The 26120-nt window shown below is 40.7% G+C and overlaps 1 long non-coding RNA gene across 1 annotated transcript; it reads right to left on the reverse strand.

Moving 5' to 3' along the window:
* Positions 1-875: 875 nt before the first annotated feature.
* Positions 876-2458, reverse strand: LOC120726884. Its single transcript, XR_005694392.1, has 3 exons — positions 2302-2458; positions 2171-2175; positions 876-888 (listed from the first exon to the last, which is right to left on the reverse strand). It is a non-coding gene; the product is annotated as an uncharacterized LOC120726884 (long non-coding RNA).
* Positions 2459-26120: the final 23662 nt, after the last annotated feature.

Consider the following 26120-nt stretch of genomic DNA (forward strand, 5'->3'; position numbering starts at 1 on the left):
GAACTGCAGCTTTGATTTTCCAGAAAACCCTCCTGGTTTGCTGAGTTCCCAGCAGAACTGGACGGGATGAAGGTGAAACCTGAATGACTTTATAATTAAATGTTTCCCTTTAGATTGTTTACATACAAACATAAACATGCATTTAAGGCTGCGCTGATCATTTTGGAAACTGGCACTCAGGGAAAGTCCCACTGTGGAAGGAACTGGAATACAAAAATGTCTTTAGTTTACAGGCTTTGTAATTTTGTGTTTCCCTGAACTGTGTAATTTACAGCAATTCAGATGTTTTTTTTTCTTTTGTTTATCATCTGCTTCCCAGATGTTGGTCGGTGGGTTAGCACAGTGAGATTTGCCTTTAGGTGGACAACAGCCTGTTGGCTTTGCTTAGTTAAGATAAAGACCGGAAACAACATCTAGACTGGCTTTGACTAGAGTAAACACTGAATAATATTAAAAATTATTTTTTAGACAGTAAAATATTAAAATTTAAAGGAAACAGTGGCAATATGAATATAACAAAGTTTTTTTTCTCAAACATGTTTGCAGCTTTGAGAGAAAACACCACAGTCACCTCAGTAGTGATGCTCCTCTGCTACAGTGCTGTGGGTATTGTGAACAGAGGAGTCTGAGCCTCTGTGCTAACTATGAAATTTCACCACTATTTCCATAAAAAGGACCCTCAGTTATATTTCTCACTGACTTTCTGTAATTTAAGCAGCAGCTGTGTCACCCATCAGTTACTGCAGCACCACAGCTCTGTCAGCAGCTACTCGCATCACGTCTTACTTTATATCAGAATCACAGTTTTCTTTCTTCTTGTTTCTGTTAATCATTCCATCATTTGTTTCAGTCAGTCTCCCCTGCAGTGTTCTTCGGTGTGCTCTTCGGCTGCTGCTCCCGTCGGGGGGACGGGCAGTACTGAAAGGAGGCAGACTGACAGGCTGTTTGGCCTCCAGCTGAGAGCGATTGTAGTCTGAGGTCAGAGGTCACAGTCCAGGGAGTCCAAGACAGAAACCAGATCACAACAGAAGGCTAATTATCATGCATTGTAGCTGGCCTCCTGCTGGGACTGCATTCGCTTTCACCGGCAGGCCACAGTGAAGCTTCTGGACCAACTGCATTTAAAACAGGGTGAGACGCATGTGAGCAGAAACATTTGTTATTAAATTATGCACTTACACTCAGAGTTAAAAATCAAATCTTTGTATTAGAGGAAAGGAGTATACCAAACTATAAATTAAGCTAATTTGCACATTTTATTCTGCTTTTCTCATCAAAAAAAATTATAATGCAAGAAAAATATCCAAATATTAACAGAAAAAACTGAAACCAAACTCTTACTCTCACCACCCCTCTGTAAAAATCAATATTTAATATCAATGACTTACATGAAAAATTCAGTTAATAAAATGATGAGAAAATAAGTGAGCACTATTGCATATAAACCTGACTAGATAAATACACATATACACTTGTGCTAACAATTCAAGAAACATTTGGTATATTTTATATCCCTCCGTTCCCTTTGTCCTTTTTTCCGGATCCTTGTAGTACTTTGGTATAGAGATGGCACGATACCACTTTTTTATGTCAGATACCGATATATCATAAATTTGGATATCTGCCGATACCAATCCGGTTGTTCAGTCTGACGTCACTAGCCGTGTCTGGGCCTAAACTCCGCTCAGTGTTGCCAACTCCTCAGTAAGGAAAATCGCTATTGGCTGTCCTAAAAGTCGCTAGAAGTCGCCAAATGACATCATTGCCTAATTTGCATAATTGGTCATGCTGATGTAATTGTAACCTACGCTGTTGGAGAGAGAAATAACATCGTGGAAGAGACATAAAGTGAGTAAAAAAAACGTCCTAAATGCAGTTAGAATTTATTTAGAACTACAAATTAAATTTCTTTTAGCAATTATTGTTTTTTAATGTCACAATTCCAACCCTGCTCCTTTATCCGGGCCTGGACCGGCAAAAGTGACCCGAATTTGGCACTCTGGTGGAGTTACTTTGTGTGTGAGAGTGTGTGTTTATAAGTAGTTTTAAACCTTGTGATCCACAAAACAGCATAACAGTAAAGGAAGAACTGACTGCGTTACAGTCAGTGCGGGAGCAGCGGCTTCGCTCATGCGCGATTCATTTGCCATTTGGACGCACAGGTGTGAACATCTCCTGCCCTGATAGCAGCTGGAGGAGGACTATCCTCCGCCTGTGAGCGCTTTGGCACGGGTGAGGTGCCCAAGGCAGCACCCGCTGCTTGTTGAGAGTAACGGTGTGTTCACACCGAACGCGATGGACGCGAACAAAACGCCCCAAACGCCCCTAATTTGACGCGTGCACATTCGCGTCTCATCGCGTGTCCAAGAAAAATCCATTTTGACGCGCGTGAACCGGAAATGTGGGAGGAATGTGGGAGGAAGTTGTGCCAGACCGGTATCTTTGCAAGATGGCAGCTGTCGAGCTAGCGCTTGAAGAGAGAGTCTCCCTTCTCTATGTACTGTGGAGAGCAGAGCAGCGGCGTAAAAGACGTCCTTGCCGTACCTGGGTCCATCAGGTCCTCCAGAGGCGTGAGCAGTTTGGTGAGTTTCACCATTTGCTCCAGGAGCTGCGCCTGGATGACGGCCGACTCCAGCAATATCACCGTCGGTCAGTTTGAGGACCTGCTTTCCCTCGTCGGTCCCAGCAGGCGCTCAATCCCACCTGCAGAGCGCCTGTCCGTCTGCCTGAGGTTAGTAAAAGTATTTAATACGGTAGTCCTTTATTGATACCTGTGCTAATATGCTAAACCATCCATTTATACACTGCTAACATGGATGTGCTATGCTAACAGTGAATGCTGTCGGTGTTTACTGATAGCAAACTGTGGTACGGAGACTGTTTATAATATTTCTAGTGATACTCAGAAGGTCTCATCAAGTCCCGATTTAATTTGATTTATGCTGTTATCAGTGTTTGCGATGATAGCATGGCTGTGGTGTCACATCAATGTATGCGCTCGGTGTTTGCTGATATCAAACTGTAGCATTAGGACCACTGAGTTAACCTTTGTAGTGATACTCACTCCTTTTTATTTAGACCTGGTTTGATTCTGGGATAGTTGAATATTTGTATATAATCCCTGCAGCTGTCAGACTCTATAACAGGGGTCACCAGCCTTTATTAAAACAGAGTTAGATAAAACTGTGAACAGTTTGGTTCATCTTTAGTTACATGGTTCTATCTTGATAAGCTATGTCTTATCACAGATTAATTTTTCAAAAATATTAATGATTTAAGCAAGGAAAGGGCTACATGTCAACATACAACTCTTTATTTCTATTAATGTCTTACTTCATTCCTACCTATTTGACATGTTTAGGAATTATGAGTGATTGGCTCACTGTAGTTGTAAAAGTTGCTACCAATCAAATTATGATATGTTAAAGTTAAAACAAAACACAACTGTTTTAGATATTATCTAATATACATTTTGTAATTATCCTTATAATTACAAAATGTTTTAAGTAAGATTTAAGTTTTGTGATTTAAATCTGACATCACAAAAGTATTTTGGAATTTGAATAATGTATTTTGTAACTGCAGTACACATAATACTAATTTTGAACAATTTTGTCCAGGTTCCTTGTCACCGGGGACTCCTTCAGGACCATCGCGTTCAGTTTTCGAGTTGGCGTGTCCTTGGTGAGCCAGATCATCCCCCAGGTAGCGACGGCCATCTGGGACTGTCTAGTGGACGATTTCATGGCTGTGCCTTCAACTGAAGACTGGCGGTCCATCACAGAGGGATTCCAGGAGCGCTGGAACTTCCCTCTCTGCTGTGGAGCTCTGGATGGGAAGCACGTCCAAAGGAACCCCATATATCATATAGGAGACACACACACACACACACATTGATATACACTAAATATTTATTCCATTTCTTTTTTTGTGGTGCCCAAATTTATGCACCTGCTTGATTTTGTTTAAACAATTATTGCACACTTTCTGTAAATCCAGTAAACTTCTTTTCACTTCTCAAATATCACTGTGTGAGTCTCCTGTATGATATTTAACTGACATTTTTTATTGTAACAACCAAGGATTTATACAGGAAAATAATGTCTATTAACAATGTTGCCCAAACTTTTGCATCCCACTGTATTAGTATATTTGTCATTAGTATAATATGAAATAAATTCTACATGTGTCAAGTCGTGTGCCAACATTTGCTGTGTAGTAGAACTGAGACATTAGTCATTATAAAAATTTATTTGAAATATTAAAATTCTCAAACAGAAAAACATTAAACATAAATATATAAAATATAAGTATTTACAGAGAGACAGGAATAAAAAGGACCAGCTGCTCTCCAGAGCAGGAACATGGCTGAGGAGGAAATGCTCCATTGGAGACTGGTGTGGACTCTTCAGGGACTCCAGGATGGCCAGCTCCACCGCCGATGGACCGTCCTGGGACCCGTCCCTCATCTGCCTCGGAGCCGTCCTCCCCTGTGGGCCTGTAAAACAGCACAAAACACAAAGAAATGAGAAGGCTGCTACTAGATTTTAATTTCAACATCGAAAAAAACCAAACCGGATATAATCAGATTGGTTGTAGACATTTAGTAAAGGTGATCACAAGGGAATCCCACCGAGTAAAAAGCTATCAGTGCTTGCTGTACATACCTGTGGTGCAGCAGCAGGAGCTCAGGGACTGGGGAGCCAGGAGAAGCAACAGGGGATGCTCTGCTGCAGAATCAGTTGGTTCTATCAATACAGTATTAAATGTTAACAGGTTGAATATAATAATCATAGAGTAGACAGTGGTCCCTCATTTATTGCAGCAGGGGTTCTCAGAAAAACTAGCCCCTGGCCACGCACTTTATACACTATTTTCCCCACACACATGAACATTGGTCACAGTTCTCACAATTGATTCTCAAAGTGCAAACCTATGTAGATTGCAAAACGTAAAAGTATTATTATGCCGCGTTTTGTCTTCATCTGCCCGCCACTTTCGTGTGCTTTTTTCCCCTCGCGGTGCAGGTGTCTATTTCCGAATGAGGCTCATAGTTATGGGTGTTTTTGTGCTGTTTTTTCTATTGGACGTGATGGTTATCAAAACCAAACGTGATAAATTTGGCAAGTGCAGGAGACACGACACGAAGGAGATTTGTCAATCAGGCTGCAGAATGCAATGCTGTACTGTGCAATAACAAATCAGCGAAAAAGCGAAGTATGAGCGGGACCACTGTGTGCTGTTTATTAATAAACAATAAAATATATTCCTAAATGACAACATGGATAAAAGCAGAACGGTATTTGTACGTCAGTGGGAAAATAGCGGTGGCTTGCTAGCTTTTGTGCGGCTTCCCCGGGTCAGTAAAAACTTTCAAAAGAGAAATGAATGAACTTACCAGGTTGCCCGATCTCTTCACATATCTTCCTCCAAGCTCGGTCCTTTTTATTCCTGTCTCGGTACAGAAAGCAGCTGGTGTCGTACAGCTCCGGGTTGTTTGCTACTGCATTGATTAGCCTTCCCCTCCATTGAAGTATGAAGGGCTTTGGCTGGATCTGCCCCTTTGACCTAGGTCACAGCCACGTCACCAGGCTCCTGATTGGTTGTCGCGGCGCGATTTGACGCTGGAGTTCAGATTTTTCCAACTCGAGCGGTAGACGCTAAACGCGCGTATGCACAAAATGCAACACAAAAACTCACACGCATGGTTTTATTCGCGCGTCAAACGCGCCAGACGCACCACACTGACGCGCATTTCAGGCGTTTTCGCGAATTTTCGCGGGACCTGCAATCGCGTGTCATCGCGCCTTTCCATTGACTTTACATGTAAATCTGACGCTCTATTCGCGTCCATCGCGTTCGGTGTGAACACACCGTAAGAGTGATACGCGTTTTCACGTCAAAAAGTCATCATAAATAAGTCTCCAATAATACCAGAAAAAGTCGCCAGATTTGTCGCTAGTCGCTTTTTAGAAGAAAAAAAAAGTCGCTAAGGGGGTCTGAAAACTCGCTAAATATAGCGACAAAGTCGCTAAGTTGGCAACACTGACTCCGCTGCAGGTCCATATATCAAACGATCACTATGGCATTACTGAGAGTTGAAAAACTGTCTAAAGTCTTTCATCTTTAATAAAATGATCAGCGTTCTGCTCTACCAGGTGTAACAATTGAGTTTAACATCCAGGCATCCATGAAAACGGAATTTATGACATTTAATGGAGTTAGAATTTAGCAGGACGTTAGCTCGCTAGCTTCTAACTACAATATAGCATGTCCTGACTGCGGGGTTTTGGAAACAAATTCAAACGTACAGCTCTGTTATCACTTCCAACATAAAAGACAGAAAACTAAACAGCAGTGACGTTTGTAGGGTTACTGAAGTTGGGCTAGCTGGTATATAATGATGTGCTACGTGACCGCTAGCGACACAGCTATGTTAGCATAATATAAACAAGCTAACTTTTTTTCCCCACTCGATAAAAGTTAACGTGAGTGTTCTCGGTGGTCAGGAACAAATGTAATCGCATGGCAGGATGCTGTAAAAGGACCAAACTTCAGCCAGGAGAACAACTGAGATAATCCATCCACAATACGAGGTTAGTCATTCATATACTGCTGCATGGGCTGGGCTGCAGTTACATCCTAAGGCTTTAAAAACTGAGCTTAAATAAATGATTAGCGGTAATAAAAGCCGAGGGAGGTCAACAGTGATCACTGACTGTTTTAGGAGCTTTTAGAGATCAAATAGAAGAAAATACAAAACATTAAACATGTTAACAACACAAAATCCATATTAAACGCAGACTACCCTAGGCCCGGAAGTAGGATTCGTCGCGTCATCACTGAACAACCGGATATGAATCCGATATAGTGTGTTTTTTAATTAATAAAACAGTTTTTTTAATATCTTGCTGCATTTTGTATAAGTTTATACTCAAGTTTAAATAAACAACAACACTAAAGCTATTCTGTTATACCTGTATGTAAAAAGTACACTGCACCCAAAATATTTCATAGTTCAGCAACACTGATCAATCTAACTTAAACCTACTCCATCCTCCCTATTCTGGTATTTTAAAGAGTACTTACAGTGGGGCAAAAAAGTATTTAGTCAGCCACCGATTGTGCAAGTTCCCCCACCTAAAATGATGACAGAGGTCAGTAATTTGCACCAGAGGTACACTTCAACTGTGAGAGACAGAATGTGGAAAAAATAAAAAAAATCCATGAATCCACATGGTAGGATTTGTAAAGAATTTATTCGTAAATCAGGGTGGAAAATAAGTATTTGGTCAATAACAAAAATACAACTCAATACTTTGTAACATACCCTTTGTTGGCAATAACAGAGGTCAAATGTTTACTATAGGTCTTTACCAGGTTTGCACACACAGTAGCTGGTATTTTGGCCCATTCCTCCATGCAGATCTTCTCGAGAGCAGTGATGTTTTGGGGCTGTCGCCGAGCAACACGGACTTTCAACTCCCGCCACAGATTTTCTATGGGGTTGAGGTCTGGAGACTGGCTAGGCCACTCCAGGACTTTCAAATGCTTCTTATGGAGCCACTCCTTTGTTGCCCGGGCGGTGTGTTTTGGATCATTGTCATGTTGGAAGACCCAGCCTCGTTTCATCTTCAAAGTTCTCACTGATGGAAGGAGGTTTTGGCTCAAAATCTCACAATACATGGCCCCATTCATTCTGTCCTTAACACGGATCAGTCGTCCTGTCCCCTTGGCAGAAAAACAGCCCCATAGCATGATGTTTCCACCCCCATGCTTCACAGTAGGTATGGTGTTCTTGGGATGCAACTCAGTATTCTTCTTCCTCCAAACACGACGAGTTGAGTTTATACCAAAAAGTTCTACTTTGGTTTCATCTGACCACATGACATTCTCCCAATCCTCTGCTGTATCATCCATGTGCTCTCTGGCAAACTTCAGACGGGCCTGGACATGCACTGGCTTCAGCAGCGGAACACGTCTGGCACTGCGGGATTTGATTCCCTGCCGTTGTAGTGTGTTACTGATGGTGACCTTTGTTACTTTGGTCCCAGCTCTCTGCAGGTCATTCACCAGGTCCCCCCGTGTGGTTCTGGGATCTTTGCTCACCGTTCTCATGATCATTTTGACCCCACGGGATGAGATCTTGCGTGGAGCCCCAGATCGAGGGAGATTATCAGTGGTCTTGTATGTCTTCCATTTTCTGATGATTGCTCCCACAGTTGATTTTTTTCACACCAAGCTGCTTGCCTATTGTAGATTCACTCTTCCCAGTCTGGTGCAGGTCTACAATACTTTTCCTGGTGTCCTTCGAAAGCTCTTTGGTCTTGGCCATGGCAGAGTTTGGAGTCTGACTGTTTGAGGCTGTGGACAGGTGTCTTTTATACAGATGATGAGTTCAAACAGGTGCCATTCATACAGGTAACGAGTGGGGGACAGAAAAGCTTCTTACAGAAGACGTTACAGGTCTGTGAGAGCCAGACCTTGTTTGAGGTGACCAAATACTTATTTTCCACCCTAATTTACGAATAAATTCTTTACAAATCCTACCATGTGAATTCATGGATTTTTTTTTTTCCACATTCTGTCTCTCACAGTTGAAGTGTACCTCTGGTGCAAATTACTGACCTCTGTCATCATTTTTCAGTGGGGGAACTTGCACAATCGGTGGCTGACTAAATACTTTTTTGCCCCACTGTAGCAGAAATATTAAGCAAACTAATAGGGTTGCAAACTCCCAGCAAAATCAAATAGGGAACCCCCCCCCCCCCCACACACACACACACACACCCTCCACCTCATGATGCTGAATCAACGTAATCAACTTTAATTTGATGCAGTGTGGAAAAAAAAAATGCACAGAAATAAATTATTTTTCAAGAATAATTAAATAGATTCAACATCTTTCTTCAACAGAATTGCAGACTGCACAGATGGTACCTTCCCAAAGGAAAAAGTAGTATAGCTTACTAGGGTATATTAGACTTAACAGTTACTATATACAATAATGGACTTCTATACATTTTACATCAGATTAAAACTTTGGGTATAAGATTCAGATAATTATTTATTAAAAGCTACACATTTTAAATGAGAATAAGAAAGAAAAGCATGTCTTTGTGCCCCCTTTTCCCTGTTCATGCCCTATCGGCCCCCTGGCTAAACTTTGCTAGATCCGCCCCTGCACGGTTACCAGCCGTCAGCTACGTAGAAAAGGATCCTGGTGTAGAAAGTAATATTGAATAAATTCTAACAACAGGTTATCAAGGTTAAACGTGCTGCTGTTGTTCAGCCGCTGGTTTCCTCTTTCTGGCGCGAAGTGGGCCAAAAACAAAGAAGAGAGATGGACTCGCGACAGAAAAGGCGATCAGCTGATCATTGATCAGTTTCACGACTGAAGTAGCAGCAGGGGAGAGAGAGAGAGGCAGTCGCTCCATATATCGGTTGTTAAACTTAACATGGGAATGCTTTACAAACATTCAGAGACGAACTTACACACTTGCTTTACTTCTCTCTGGGATAACTTCCTCGGAGATGAAATGCCACCGGTTTGGTAGTGAGGCTACAAATACACACAGCTGCTCTATCACGTGATGCATACTGCTCTGAGTGCTACGGTTATGAGCCGAGTTACGCCGTGTCGCAAGTTTTGTGAGGTGCGTTTTTTGATATTTAATGGATCGGATTACATTTTTTTTTATTTCTCTCCGATATCCGATCCAGTAATTTAGGTCAGTATCGGACCGATACCGATACGTAATATCGGACTGGTCCATCTCTACTTTGGTAGTAGTATTATGATCTTAGGAGCTGATGTGTCAGTGGAAATGAAAACAACTAAACTGTGACAGCAAATTCAGAAACAAACTAAAACATTTATCACAAGGTATCCACAAGTGTTAAACTTAGTACCTGAACACAGAAACAGCAGATAAGAAGGCAGCTTTTCACAGGGTTCCATTTGGAAGTAATGAACATGATGTATTGAGATAAACAATTTGTCTATTATTATGCTGTTTGATGATTAAACTCAGTTGACCCATCATAGCAGGCTGGAGCCCAACAATGATAGGAATTAGGAACCCCAGAGTCTAGATGGTGGTAATGAAGATGAAGGGGGGATGATAGAAAAGCAGTGAGATTTACAGTAGACAGAATAGCGGCTGATTGACTCACAGATGGTGGGCAAGAAAAAGACTGGAGTAGAGTAATGATTGAGTTTGCAAGCGTGGGAAAGAGGAAGTGATGAAGACAAGCAGCTCGAACACCCAGGAAAGCAGGCGGATGACTGATTACAGCTCTTCCTCATTGAACTTACGCATAAGCTTCATTTAGATTCAAGCTTGTATATGTTTATGTTAAGAATACATATTCTTACCCAAGGTGGCATGCTGTGACTTTTACAGAAACGCAAACAGAGACGACCAGCCAACCTCAATTTTTAGAAGCACTCCTTTAATAAAAGTAGCAATGAAACCACCTTACTACACATGAATCTGTATTATTGACAAATTGCACTTAAAATATCAAGAGTATTCTACAGAACATTGTTTCCCATCGGTGTTGTACAGTTATAAGGTTGGTCTGAATTTAAATGCTTCATATGCTGTTTGATCTACAGTAATGTATTATATTCTAAAATGATGATTAAATGACCGGTCAAGGAGTTTTTAAAATGACTCGATTGGATGTTAAATAAATTGAAACTGAAAATGCTACGTCCAGATGAACAAAATCTACTTTTAGGGACTTACACAACTCTAACCAAGTGTTTTCTGCCTGCGATCCATACAGCATGACCCACAGAGAGAAAGAAGCTTGTCATGAAATGTTCACTTTCCAATACAGTGATGGCATGCTTCTTGAAAACCTTTACAATTATATCATCTGCATATTCATGGTCTAATTCCATGAATGTCAGTATGACATCTGGCTCTTTCCATTTCTGTATTAAAGAGCTGTAAACCATATCACTGAGTAAACCTTTACTCAAAAAGCATCTCTAGACCCAGCAGTCTTAGCTAATTATAGGCCAATCTCCAACCTTCCTTTCATATCAAAAATCCTTGAAAGAGTAGTTGTCAAACAGCTAACTGATCATCTGCAGAGGAATGGCTTATTTGAAGAGTTTCAGTCAGGTTTCAGAGCTCATCACAGCACAGAAACAGCTTTAGTGAAGGTTACAAATGATCTTCTTATGGCCTCTGACAGTGGACTCATCTCTGTGCTTGTCCTGCTAGACCTTAGTGCAGCATTCGATACTGTTGACCATAATATCCTATTAGAGCGATTAGAACATGCTGTAGGTATTACAGGTACTACACTGCAGTGGTTTGTATCATATCTATCTAATAGTCTCCAATTTGTGCATGTAAATGGAGAGTCCTCTTCACACACTGAGGTTAATTATGGAGTTCCACAGGGTTCAGTGCTAGGACAAATTCTGTTTATATTATACATGCTTCCCTTAGGCAGCATCATTAGAAGATATAGCATACATTTTCACTGCTATGCAGATGACACCCAGCTCTATCTGTCCATGAAGTCAGATAACACACACCAAATAGTTAAACTGCAGGAATGTCTTAAAGACATAAAGACCTGGATGGCCGCTAACTTTCTGCTTCTTAATTCAGATAAAACTGAGGTTATTGTACTCGGCCCTGAAAAGCTTAGAAATATGGTATCTAACCAGATTCTTACTCTGGATGGCATTACCTTGGCCTCCAGTAACGCTGTGAGGAACCTTGGAGTCATTTTTGACCAGGACATGTCCTTCAATGCACATATTAAACAAATATGTAAGACTGCTTTCTTCCATTTGCGCAACATCTCTAAAATTAGAAATATCCTGTCTCAGAGTGACGCTGAAAAACTAGTTCATGCATTTATTACTTCCAGGCTGGACTACTGCAATTCATTATTATCAGGATGTCCAAAAAATTCCCTGAAAAGCCTTCAGTTAATCCAAAATGCTGCAGCAAGAGTCCTGACAGGGACTAGAAAGAGAGAGCAGATTTCTCCTGTTTTGGCTTCCCTTCATTGGCTTCCTGTTAAATCCAGAATTGAATTCAAAATCCTGCTCCTCACATACAAGGTCTTAAATAATCAGGCCCCATCTTATCTTAATGACCTTGTAGTACCATATCACCCTATTAGAGCACTTCGCTCTTGCTCTGCAGGCCTACTTGTTGTTCCTAGAGTATTTAAAAGTAGAATGGGAGGCAGAGCCTTCAGTTTTCAGGCCCCTCTTCTGTGGAACCAGCTTCCAGTTTGGATTCGGGAGACAGACACTATCTCTACTTTTAAGATTAGGCTTAAAACTTTCCTTTTTGCTAAAGCATATAGTTAGGGCTGGACCAGGTGACCCTGAATCCTCCCTTAGTTATGCTGCAATAGACGTAGGCTGCCGGGGGGTTTCCCATGATGCATTGAGTTTTTCCTTTCCAGTCACCTCTCTCACTCATTATGTATTAACAAACCTCTCTGCATTGAATCATATCTGTTATTAACCTCTGTCTCTCTTCCACAGCATGTCTTTATCCTGTCTTCCTTCTCTCACCCCAACCGGTCGCAGCAGATGGCCGCCCCTCCCTGAGCCTGGTTCTGCCGGAGGTTTCTTCCTGTTAAAAGGGAGTTTTTCCTTCCCACTGTCGCCAAAGTGCTTGCTCATAGGGGGTCATATGATTGTTGGGTTTTTCCTCTGTATCTATGAAGCGCCTTGAGGCGACTTTTGTTGTGATTTGGCGCTATATAAATAAAATTGAATTGAATTGATGAACATCACATTATCAACTTTGATTTTTTTAAGTCTAGGCCACATTTTTATGAACAGCCGTTGGGTGATGGCATCAACTTTTTCAATACAGGAAGGTGAACTGGCATTTTCGATGACACGCGTCACCACCTTCTTGATACAGGCTTCCACAGATAACCTGTAATTTTCAGCCTCTTCAGCATCACACAGGGCTGGATTCTGCATAGTGTTGATCAGGTGATTTTTAATTGCCCTGTTAAGATTTTTTTATTTCCTCCATGTATATGCAGATCCTTTATCGTGTCGTCAGACAACACATGTTTTACCAGATAACTGTGGTGTTTCTTAGGTTTGTAGGGCAAATTCTTTGCAGCCCGTGTGAGCACAGCATCAATGAGTGCGCTCACACGTTCTTCTTCATCATCATCATAATCGCTGACACTAATGCCAGATGATGATTTTTTTCTCCAGTATTGGTGTTACGACCCGGCTCAAAAGCCGCAACATAAAAAAGGAGACTAATACCAGAGTGTAGGTGAAACGAGGTTTTACCTTAAAATGGAATATCAGGTTGGCTAAAACGACTGGTGCCACCAAGGCAAAGACTAGTGAGCTCCCCGGGAAGCTTGCCTCAGGTATGCTTTTATCCACACCTGACTAGGTGTGGCCAATTAGCACCAGATGAAAACATTGAGATGATTAGGGGCTGCAGAGGGACGTAACAATTGGAAATATATTAGTTTTAAATTCTTCTAAAAGTGTTTCAGAAATGGCTTTAGTTTGTTCGTCCTCGTCATCCTCGGCTCTAACGCACCACGAGAAGAACCTTGCCAGTGAGTTTCTTTTTTTTAGGGAAGAGGTGATCTTCAAATATGGAAATGATCACCTCTATGTACGGCTGACCTACAGCTAGCGCAATAATCATGAGATCAGGGTTAATGTTCAGCCGCTTTGTCTTTTAAAAATCAAATTTTCAAGTTTTTTTTTATCCCTTTTTGTGTGATTTTGAGAGGTTTTTGCTCAACTTGTGCCCACAGAGCTGTGAAGAGGCGCTGCTGAATCGTGTCAGATGGCATTTGTGTGACAATGAAAACATGCAAAATTCACAATATAATCTTTTTTGGATCTTTTTATTGATTAAAAATACATTTAGAGTGCCCTCATAAGTTGTGTATTAGATGACACAAAACAAAACACCAATAATTTGACAATTCCCTCTGAGCAAGCACTAGGCGACGGTGGGGAGTAAAAACTTCCTTTTAACAGGGAGAAAACTCCGGCAGAACCAGGCTCAGTGAGGAACGGCCATCTGCCTCGACTGGTCAAGGGTTTTTAAAATGACTCGATTAGATGTTAAATAAATTGAAAGTGAAAATGCTACGTCCAGATGAACAAAATCTACTTTTAGGGACTTACACAACTCTAACCAAGTGTTTTCTGCCTGCGATCCATACAGCATGACCCGCAGAGAGAAAGAAGCTTGTCATAAAATGTTCACTTTCCAATACAGTGATGGCATGCTTCTTGAAAACCTTTACAATTATATCATCTGCATATTCATGGTCTAATTCCATGAATGTCAGTATGACATCTGGCTCTTTCCATTTCTGTATTAAAGAGCCGTAAACCATATCACTGATGAATATCACATTATCAACTTTGATTTTTTTAAGTCTAGGCCAGAGTTTTATGAACAGCCGTTGGGTGATGCCATCAACTTTTTCAATACAGCAAGGTGAACTGGCATTTTCGATGACACGCGTCACCACCTTCTTGATACAGGTTTCCACAGATAACCTGTAATTTTCAGCCTCTTCAGCTTCACACAGGGCTGGATTCTACATAGTGTCGATCAGGTGATCTTTAATGATATCGACCGTCAGTTTTCTCAACACTGGGTCCTCGTCGTTCAGTAACATCAGTAAATGTTTTTCTTTACAGAATGTTTTCTGACGTAGCTCTTGGTAAATGGCCCGGTCGAGATCTTTCAGGTTTTTTTCATGGATGTGCAGATCTTTGATTGTGTCGTCAGACAACACGTGTTTTAACAGATAACTGTAGTGTTTCTTAGGAGGTTTGTAGGGCGAATTCTTTGCAGCCCGTGTGAGCACAGCATCAATGAGTGCGCTCGCACGTTCTTCTTCATCATCATCATAATCGCTGACACTAATGCCAGATGATGATTTTTTCTCCAGTATCCGAAATATATTAGTTTTAAATTCTTCTAAACGTGTTTCAGAAATGGCTTTAGTTTGTTCGTCCTCGTCATCCTCGGCTCTAACGCACCACGAGAAGAACCTTGCCAGTGAGTTTCTTTTTTTTAGGGAAGAGGTGATCTTCAAATATGGAAATGATCACCTCTATGTACGGCTGACCTACAGCTAGCGCAATAATCATGAGATCAGGGTTAATGTCCAGCCGCTTTGTCTTTTAAAAATCAAATTTTCAAGTTTTTTTTAATCCCTTTTTGTGTGATTTTGAGAGGTTTTTGCTCAACTTGTGCCCACAGAGCTGTGAAGAGGCGCTGCTGAATCATTTCCGATGGCGACACCTTTGCCTCTTTGGAGGCACGTGTAATAACAGCATTTATTAGCTCTTTAACGAACAGCTGTTCTTCTGACACCGGAGGTTCCTGGAGATCAACTGACTCTGGATTCCCCGGATTCTGTTGCTGGTTGCATGACTGAGGGCAGCACACACAGTGCTTCGATTTCCCCTCGTCGCTCCGTAAAATGTTTACGCCAGGGACGACACCACATTCAGAGTCGTCTTCAGTGGCGCAGCTTTGAATCGCATCGGTTGTTTCAATGGCAGAATTCATATTTTCAAATGATATAACTTTTTTACAATCTGGACTTGATTCTGTATTTTGTGTAAATTGCTGAGTTTGTGTCTTAGACATTAATGCCTCTTACTAAACTTACCTTGTAATTAACCCTGTTTAAATGGTTGTACTTAAGGCTTTTACCAAGGTGATGTCACACAAGACATGAAAGGATCAAAGGGATTCTAGCGCTAAGCCCCGCCCACATCCGAAATGACTGCGACGTGAGCCTAGCGACCGCTATACAATGGCGATCCTCAGTTGTTGGGATTGAGTGAAACTTCTTTGAATGTCAATCATGTAGCCTGCTGGTCCACTGTGTATTTAAACTCTTGGCATTCTTAGTAACGTATATAGTATTGTTAGCAAAATGCATTGTACTGCTAGAGTAATGTGATGACTGGTTATTTTGAAAGCAGGATTTTTAAAATGAAGTTGTTAATCCAGCTGCTAATCCAAATGGCAATCCTTGAGCTAATAATTTTTTAAAAAGCATTTTGAAAATCAGTTTAATAAGCCTCTATGGAATAGCGTGTCCCTGAGGCAACAAACCACATTTTCATACTTCACACTGACCTTTCAAAAAAAACCAAACAACTGTTTTTCAAATAATGAAGTTTTTTAAGAAGCATTTTGAAAATCTATAAAAATCATGGCATCAACTTTTTCAAAACAGGAAAGTGAACTGGCATTTTCGGTCACCACCTTCTTGATACTGCTTTCCACAAAAAACTACTTTTTTCAGCCTCTTCAGCTTCACACAGGGCTGGATTCTGCATATTCTCGATCAGGTGATTTTTAATGATATCTACCGTCAGTTTTCTCAACACTGGGTCCTCGTCGTTCAGTAACATCAGTAAATGTTTTTCTTTACAGAATGTTTTCTGACGTAGCTCTTGGTAAATGGCCCGGTCGAGATCTTTCAGGTTTTTTTCATGGATGTGCAGATCTTTGATTGTGTCGTCAGACAACACGCGTTTTAACAGATAACTGTAGTGTTCTTTTAGAAGGTTTGTAGGGCGAATTCTTTGCAGCCCGTGTGAGCACAGCATCAATGAGTGCGCTCGCACGTTCTTCTTCATCATCATCATAATCGCTGACACTAATGCCAGATGATGATTTTTTTCTCCAGTATTGGAAATATATTACTTTTAAATTCTTCTAAAAGTGTTTCAGAAATGGCTTTAGTTTGTTCGTCCTCGTCATCCTCGGCTCTAACGCACCACGAGAAGAACCTTGCCAGTGAGTTTCTTTTTTTTAGGGAAGAGGTGATCTTCAAATATGGAAATGATCACCTCTATGTACGGCTGACCTACAGCTAGCGCAATAATCATGAGATCAGGGTTAATGTCCAGCCGCTTTGTCTTTTAAAAATCAAATTTTCAAGTTTTTTTTTATCCCTTTTTGTGTGATTTTGAGAGGTTTTTGCTCAACTTGTGCCCACAGAGCTGTGAAGAGGCGCTGCTGAATCGTGTCAGATGGCATTTGTATGACAATGAAAACATGCAAAATTCACAATATAATCTTTTTTGGATCTTTTTATTGATTAAAAATACATTTAGAGTGCCCTCATAAGTTGTGTATTAGATGACACAAAACAAAACACCAATAATTTGACAATTCCCTCTGAGCAAGCACTAGGCGACGGTGGGGAGTAAAAACTTCCTTTTAACAGGGAGAAAACTCCGGCAGAACCAGGCTCAGTGAGGAACGGCCATCTGCCTCGACTGGTCAAGGGGTTTTTAAAATGACTCGATTAGATGTTAAATAAATTGAAACTGAAAATGCTACGTCCAGATGAACAAAATCTACTTTTAGGGACTTACACAACTCTAACCAAGTGTTTTCTGCCTGCGATCCATACAGCATGACCCGCAGAGAGAAAGAAGCTTGTCATGAAATGTTCACTTTCCAATACAGTGATGGCATGCTTCTTGAAAACCTTCACAATTATATCATCTGCATATTCATGGTCTAATTCCATGAATGTCAGTATGACATCTGGCTCTTTCCATTTCTGTATTAAAGAGCTGTAAACCATATCACTGATGAATATCACATTATCAACTTTGATTTTTTTAAGTCTAGGCCAGAGTTTTATGAACAGTCGTTGGGTGATGCCATCAACTTTTTCAATACAGCAAGGTGAACTGGCATTTTCGATGACACGCGTCACCACCTTCTTGATACAGGTTTCCACAGATAACCTGTAATTTTCAGCCTCTTCAGCTTCACACAGGGCTGGATTCTACATAGTGTCGATCAGGTGATCTTTAATGATATCGACCGTCAGTTTTCTCAACACTGGGTCCTCGTCGTTCAGTAACATCAGTAAATGTTTTTCTTTACAGAATGTTTTCTGACGTAGCTCTTGGTAAATGGCCCGGTCGAGATCTTTCAGGTTTTTTTCATGGATGTGCAGATCTTTGATTGTGTCGTCAGACAACACGTGTTTTAACAGATAACTGTAGTGTCTTTTAGAAGGTCTGTAGTGCGAATTCTTTGCAGCCCGTGTGAGCACAGCATCAATGAGTGCGCTCGCACGTTCTTCTTCATCATCATCATCATAATCGCTGACACTAATGCCAGATGATGATTTTTTTCTCCAGTATCCGAAATATATTAGTTTTAAATTCTTCTAAACGTGTTTCAGACATGGCTTTAGTTTGTTCGTCCTCGTCATCCTCGGCTCTAACGCACCACGAGAAGAACCTTGCCAGTAGGCTTTTTTTTACGGAAGAGGTGATCTTCAAATATGGAAATGATCACCTCTAGGTACGGCTGACCTACGGCTAGCGCAATGATCACGAGATCAGGGTTAATGTCCAGCCACTTTGTGATGTCTTTAAAAATCACCTTTTCAAGTCTTTTAATCCCCCTGTGTGTGATTTTGAGAGGTTTTTGCTCAACTTGTGCCCACAGAGCTGTGAAGAGGCGCTGCTGAATCATTTCCGATGGCGACACCTTTGCCTCTTTGGAGGCACGTGTAATAACAGCATTTATTAGCTCTTTTAAGAGCAGCTGTTCTTCTGACACCGGAGGTTCCTGGAGATCAACTGACTCTGGATTCCCCTGGATTCTGTTGCTGGTTGCATGACTGAGGGCAGCACACACAGTGCTTCGATTTCCCCTCGTCGCTCCGTAAAATGTTTACGCCAGGGACGACACCACATTCAGAGTCGTCTTCAGTGGCGCAGCTTTGAATCGCATCGGTTGTTTCAATGGCAGAATTCATATTTTCAAATGATATAACTTTTTTACAATCTGGACTTGATTCTGTATTTTGTGTAAATTGCTGAGTTTGTGTCTTAGACATTAATGCCTCTTACTAAACTTACCTTGTAATTAACCCTGTTTAAATGGTTGTACTTAAGGCTTTTACCAAGGTGATGTCACACAAGACATGAAAGGATCAAAGGGATTCTAGCGCTAAGCCCCGCCCACATCCGAAATGACTGCAACGTGAGCCTAGCGACCGCTATACAATGGCGATCCTCAGTTGTTGGGATTGAGTGAAACTTCTTTGAATGTCAATCATGTAGCCTGCTGGTCCACTGTGTATTTAAACTCTTGGCATTCTTAGTAACGTATATAGTATTGTTAGCAAAATGCATTGTACTGCTAGAGTAATGTGATGACTGGTTATTTTGAAAGCAGGATTTTTAAAATGAAGTTGTTAATCCAGCTGCTAATCCAAATGGCAATCCTTGAGCTAATAATTTTTTAAAAAGCATTTTGAAAATCAGTTTAATAAGCCTCTATGGAATAGCGTGTCCCTGAGGCAACAAACCACATTTTCATGCTTCACACTGACCTTTCAAAAAAAAAAAAAACAACTGTTTTTCAAATAATGAAGTTTTTTAAGAAGCATTTTGAAAATCTATAAAAATCATGGCATCAACTTTTTCAAAACAGGAAAGTGAACTGGCATTTTCGGTCACCACCTTCTTGATACTGCTTTCCACAAAAAACTTGTTTTTTCAGCCTCTTCAGCTTCACACAGGGCTGGATTCTGCATATTCTCGATCAGGTGATTTTTAATGATATCTACCGTCAGTTTTCTCAACACTGGGTCCTCGTCGTTCAGTAACATCAGTAAATGTTTTTCTTTACAGAATGTTTTCTGACGTAGCTCTTGGTAAATGGCCCGGTCGAGATCTTTCAGGTTTTTTTCATGGATGTGCAGATCTTTGATTGTGTCGTCAGACAACACGCGTTTTAACAGATAACTGTAGTGTTTTTTTAGAAGGTTTGTAGGGCGAATTCTTTGCAGCCCGTGTGAGCACAGCATCAATGAGTGCGCTCGCACGTTCTTCTTCATCATCATCATAATCGCTGACACTAATGCCAGATGATGATTTTTTTCTCCAGTATTGGAAATATATTACTTTTCAATTCTTCTAAAAGTGTTTCAGAAATGGCTTTAGTTTGTTCGTCCTCGTCATCCTCGGCTCTAACGCACCACGAGAAGAACCTTGCCAGTGAGTTTCTTTTTTTTAGGGAAGAGGTGATCTTCAAATATGGAAATGATCACCTCTATGTACGGCTGACCTACAGCTAGCGCAATAATCATGAGATCAGGGTTAATGTCCAGCCGCTTTGTCTTTTAAAAATCAAATTTTCAAGTTTTTTTTTATCCCTTTTTGTGTGATTTTGAGAGGTTTTTGCTCAACTTGTGCCCACAGAGCTGTGAAGAGGCGCTGCTGAATCGTGTCAGATGGCATTTGTGTGACAATGAAAACATGCAAAATTCACAATATAATCTTTTTTGGATCTTTTTATTGATTAAAAATACATTTAGAGTGCCCTCATAAGTTGTGTATTAGATGACACAAAACAAAACACCAATAATTTGACAATTCCCTCTGAGCAAGCACTAGGCGACGGTGGGGAGTAAAAACTTCCTTTTAACAGGGAGAAAACTCCGGCAGAACCAGGCTCAGTGAGGAACGGCCATCTGCCTCGACTGGTCAAGGGGTTTTTAAAATGACTCGATTAGATGTTAAATAAATTGAAACTGAAAATGCTACGTCCAGATGAACAAAATCTACTTTTAGGGACTTACACAACTCTAACCAAGTGTTTTCTGCCTGCGATCCATACAGCATGACCCGCAGAGAGAAAGAAGCTTGTCATGAAATGTTCACTTTCCAATACAGTGATGGCATGCTTCTTGAAAACCTTTACAATTATATCATCTGCATATTCATGGTCTAATTCCATGAATGTCAGTATTAGTGATGGGATTTCCGGCTCTTTCGGCTCCGAACCGGCTCTTCAGGTTGTTTTGTTGCTTTAATTAATTTATTATTAACAATAATATAAAATTATGCACAAATGAATTACTAACGTAAAAAAAAGTGGTTTTCTTTATATATGTTTATATATAAATATATGCGGTGGCCCCTAGAGACAAAACACGTACAAACTCCAAAACACATTTCTAGCATGAACTGAACTTCTAAAGCAGAGCTACTAGATCACTTAAATTACACAATTGAAAGCATATGTGTATTGTTTGTGTATTTATACACAGGCACTCATATATATTCAAATAATTTTAAAAAAAAAGTTCATTTACCTTGTATTACCACACACCAAATCCGGTCGTTGGTACTTGCTGGCTTGTGTAGCCACAAGATAACAAAAGCTCAACACTGCGCCCAGCATCCTGGAGCACTTCTGTTGTCTTTTGTACGTGTGTTGAGTTTTTATGTGCTTCTGAGTTTTTACGTGCTTCGGAGTTTGTACATGTTTTTACGTGTTTTGGAGTTTGTACGTGTTTTGGAGTTTGTACATGCTTCAGAGTTCGTACGTGATTTGAAGTATGTGATTTGTCTCTAGGGGCCACCGTAAATATACTTTTATTCATTCACTCCACATAAAATGTAATAAATAAATCATATAATACAAAAATCAACTATTCACATTTCAACTTTTATCTATTTAAATTTTCAGCTTTTTCCTTTTACAAATTTAAAGTGAAAACAACACAACACTGCAAACCACAACACAATTAAATATAAATTATAATATGACAAAAAAAAAGAACATGCATATTCTCTGTCATATGGGCCCGCATGAATAAACTTTCTGAATCCTTTATAATCTTCAACCGAAAATAGTTGTGGATGATTACTATACCTTTCTAATGTGACGTTGTTGTCCCTGGCTCTCTTTCTCTCTCTCCCTCTGGCTCTGTTCGTGTGCTACTGAGTGTAACTACCGCCCCTCCCCCCTCTGCCCAGCGTAAAGCACAAGGCTGCGTGCAGAGTGAAGCGGAAAAAAACTGCGAGAGAGAGAGAGAGAGAGAGAAAGGGTGAGAGAAAGAAAAAAAAAAAAAAACCATGTGACGGCTCGCGATAAGGAGCCGATTCGCATCGTTCACGTCAAATCGCCGGCTCTAAGAGCCATTTCGTTCGCGAACGACCCATCACTACTCAGTATGACATCTGGCTCTTTCCATTTCTGTATTAAAGAGCTGTAAACCATATCACTGATGAATATCACATTATCAACTTTGATTTTTTTAAGTCTAGGCCAGAGTTTTATGAACAGCCGTTGGGTGATGCCATCAACTTCTTCAATACAGCAAGGTGAACTGGCATTTTCGATGATACCACCTTCTTGATACAGGTTTCCACAGATAACCTGTAATTTTCAGCCTCTTCAGCTTCACACGGGGCTGGATTCTACATAGTGTCGATCAGGTGATTTTTAATGATATCGACCGTCAGTTTTCTCAACACTGGGTCCTCGTCGTTCAGTAACATCAGTAAATGTTTTTCTTTACAGAATGTTTTCTGACGTAGCTCTTGGTAAATGGCCCAGTCGAGATCTTTCAGGTTTTTTTCATGGATGTGCAGATCTTTGATTGTGTCGTCAGACAACACGTGTTTTAACAGATAACTGTAGTGTTTCTTAGAAGGTTTGTAGGGCGAATTCTTTGCAGCCCGTGTGAGCACAGCATCAATGAGTGCGCTCGCACGTTCTTCTTCATCATCATCATAATCGCTGACACTAATGCCAGATGATGATTTTTTTTTCCAGTATTGGAAATATATTACTTTTAAATTCTTCTAAACATGTTTCAGAAATGGCTTTAGTTTGTTCGTCCTCGTCATCCTCGGCTCTAACGCACCACGAGAAGAACCTTGCCAGTGAGTTTCTTTTTTTTTTAGGGAAGAGGTGATCTTCAAATATGGAAATGATCACCTCTATGTACGGCTGACCTACAGCTAGCGCAATAATCTGGGGATCAGGGTTAATGTCCAGCCGCTTTGTCTTTTAAAAATCAAATTTTCAAGTTTTTTTTTTATCCCTTTTTGTGTGATTTTGAGAGGTTTTTGCTCAACTTGTGCCCACAGAGCTGTGAAGAGGCGCTGCTGAATCATTTCCGATGGCGACACCTTTGCCTCTTTGGAGGCACGTGTAATAACAGCATTTATTAGCTCTTTAACGAGCAGCTGTTCTTCTGACACCGGAGGTTCCTGGAGATCAACTGACTCTGGATTCCCCGGATTCTGTTGCTGGTTGCATGACTGAGGGCAGCACACACAGTGCTTCGATTTCCCCTCGTCGCTCCGTAAAATGTTTACGCCAGGGACGACACCACATTCAGAGTCGTCTTCAGTGGCGCAGCTTTGAATCGCATCGGTTGTTTCAATGGCAGAATTCATATTTTCAAATGATATAACTTTTTTACAATCTGGACTTGATTCTGTATTTTGTGTAAATTGCTGAGTTTGTGTCTTAGACATTAATGCCTCTTACTAAACTTACCTTGTAATTAACCCTGTTTAAATGGTTGTACTTAAGGCTTTTACCAAGGTGATGTCACACAAGACATGAAAGGATCAAAGGGATTCTAGCGCTAAGCCCCGCCCACATCCGAAATGACTGCGACGTGAGCCTAGCGACCGCTATACAATGGCGATCCTCAGTTGTTGGGATTGAGTGAAACTTCTTTGAATGTCAATCATGTAGCCTGCTGGTCCACTGTGTATTTAAACTCTTGGCATTCTTAGTAACGTATATAGTATTGGTAGCAAAATGCATTGTACTGCTAGAGTAATGTGATGACTGGTTATTTTGAAAGCAGGATTTTTAAAATGAAGTTGTTAATCCAGCTGCTAATCCAAATGGCAATCCTTGAGCTAATAATTTTTTAAAAAGCATATTGAAAATCAGTTTAATAAGCCTCTACGGAATAGCGTGTCCCTGAGGCAACAAACCACATTTTCATGCCTCACACTGACCCTTCAAAAAAAACAAACAACTGTTTTTCAAATAATGAAGTTTTTTAAAAAGCATTTTGAAAATCTATAAAAACTAGAAAAATTTGCATTTCCTGCGAAAATGCAGTGTGGATTCTTTAAAGCTGAAGCTGTCTGCAAAAACTAGCTGAAAAAGCTGAAAAGTTGCAGAAATTGTAAAAACTTTGCAGAAGCAAAGGAACTTTGCTAAAATGGAATAACTTAGCAGAACTGCAATATCTTAGAAGAAACACAATACTTGGCGGAAATACAATAGCACAGCAGAATTTAGCAGAAATATTGTAACTTACTAGAAGCATGATAACTTCTCAAAAATACAAGAATTTAGTTTGACAGAAATACTATCATTTGGCAGAAATACTATGATTCAGCACAAATACTCTGGTTTAGCACAAATATTATAACATAGCAGAAATACAATTATATAGCAGAAATACTATATTTAGAAAGAAAAATATAATATAGCAGAAATAGTATGATTTGGGACAAAATAGTAATAACTTAAACAGAAAAATTGGAAAAGCAAAATGGACAGCTGAAAAAATGCTGAACATGCTGAGGGTCCCTCAAATATACTTGTTAAATGAAAAAAATCGGCAAAAAAATATATAACAGCCACACAATCACAAATATGGACAGAGAGACACACACACAAGATCCAATGCAGTCAACCAGTCTAAATATATTGAATTTGAATCTTACAATGAGATCATCCCATAAAAAGGCTTTCTCTCTCTCTCTCTCTCTCTCTCTCTCTCTCTCTCTCTGTCACACACACACACACACACACACACACAGGGAGAGAGAAGTAAGTTTCTAGGCCATTCAAGCAGCCTGGGAGCTGCTGAATTTGAATCCACCAATCAGAGAGCCTGTGCACTTTTTCACGCCAAAACAGGTGCACGCAGCACAGAGACACATTATTTTTGCAGTCTATTTCTCATAATGACGACTCCCCTCAAACAAATGACCATAATTTCCTAACCGTAGGGGCTAGAACGGTCATTCTTACACCGTTTTGTTCAGAAGAGATGGGGGAATCTTAAAGTGTTGACAATTTATCATTAAAATATAAATTATTAAAGATATTTGACTTCTAATTCATCATCATCATAATCGCTGACACTAATGCCAGATGATGATTTTTTCTCCAGTATCCGAAATATATTAGTTTTAAATTCTTCTAAACGTGTTTCAGACATGGCTTTAGTTTGTTCGTCCTCGTCATCCTCGGCTCTAACGCACCACGAGAAGAACCTTGCCAGTAGGCTTTTTTCACGGAAGAGGTGATCTTCAAATATGGAAATGATCACCTCTAGGTACGGCTGACCTACGGCTAGCGCAATGATCACGAGATCAGGGTTAATTTCCAGCCGCTTTGTCTTTTAAAAATCAAATTTTCAAGTTGTTTTTTTTTTTTTATCCCTTTTTGTGTGATTTTGAGAGGCTTTTGCTCAACTTGTGCCCACAGAGCTGTGAAGAGGCGCTGCTGAATCATTTCCGATGGCGACACCTTTGCCTCTTTGGAGGCACGTGTAATAACAGCATTTATTAGCTCTTTAACGAGCAGCTGTTCTTCTGACACCGGAGGTTCCTGGAGATCAACTGACTCTGGATCCCCCGGATTCTGTTGCTGGCTGCATGACTGAGGGCAGCACGCACAGTGCTTCGATTTCCCCCTCGTCGCTCCGTAAAATGTTTACGCCAGGGACGACACCACATTCAGAGTCGTCTTCAGTGGTGCAGCTTTGAATCGCATCGGTTGTTTCAATGGCAGAATTCATATTTTCAAATGAAATAACTTTTTTACAATCTGGACTTGATTCTGTATTTTGTGTAAATTGCTGAGTTTGTGTCTAACGGTGTGTTCACACCGAACGCGATGGACGCGAATAAAACGCCCCAAACGCCCCTAATTTGACGCGTGTACATTCGCGTCTCAACGCGTGTCCAAGAAAAATCCATCGCGCGTCAAAATATGATATTTTGACGCGCGTGAACCGGAAATGTGGGAGGAATGTGGGAGGGAGTTGTGCCAGACCGGTATGTTTGCAAGATGGCAGCTATCGAGCTAGCGCTTGAAGAGAGAGTCTCCCTTCTCTATGTACTGTGGAGAGCAGAGCAGCAGCGTAAAAGACGTCCTCGCAGTACCTGGGTCCATCAGGTCCTCCAGAGGCGTGAGCAGTTTGGTGAGTTTCACCACTTGCTCCAGGAGCTGCGCCTGGATGACGGCCGATTCCAGCGCTATCACCGTCGGCCAGTT

This window comes from Simochromis diagramma, unplaced genomic scaffold (genome assembly GCF_900408965.1).
Source record: "Simochromis diagramma unplaced genomic scaffold, fSimDia1.1 OVJJ01000753.1, whole genome shotgun sequence".
Lineage (NCBI taxonomy): Eukaryota > Metazoa > Chordata > Actinopteri > Cichliformes > Cichlidae > Simochromis > Simochromis diagramma.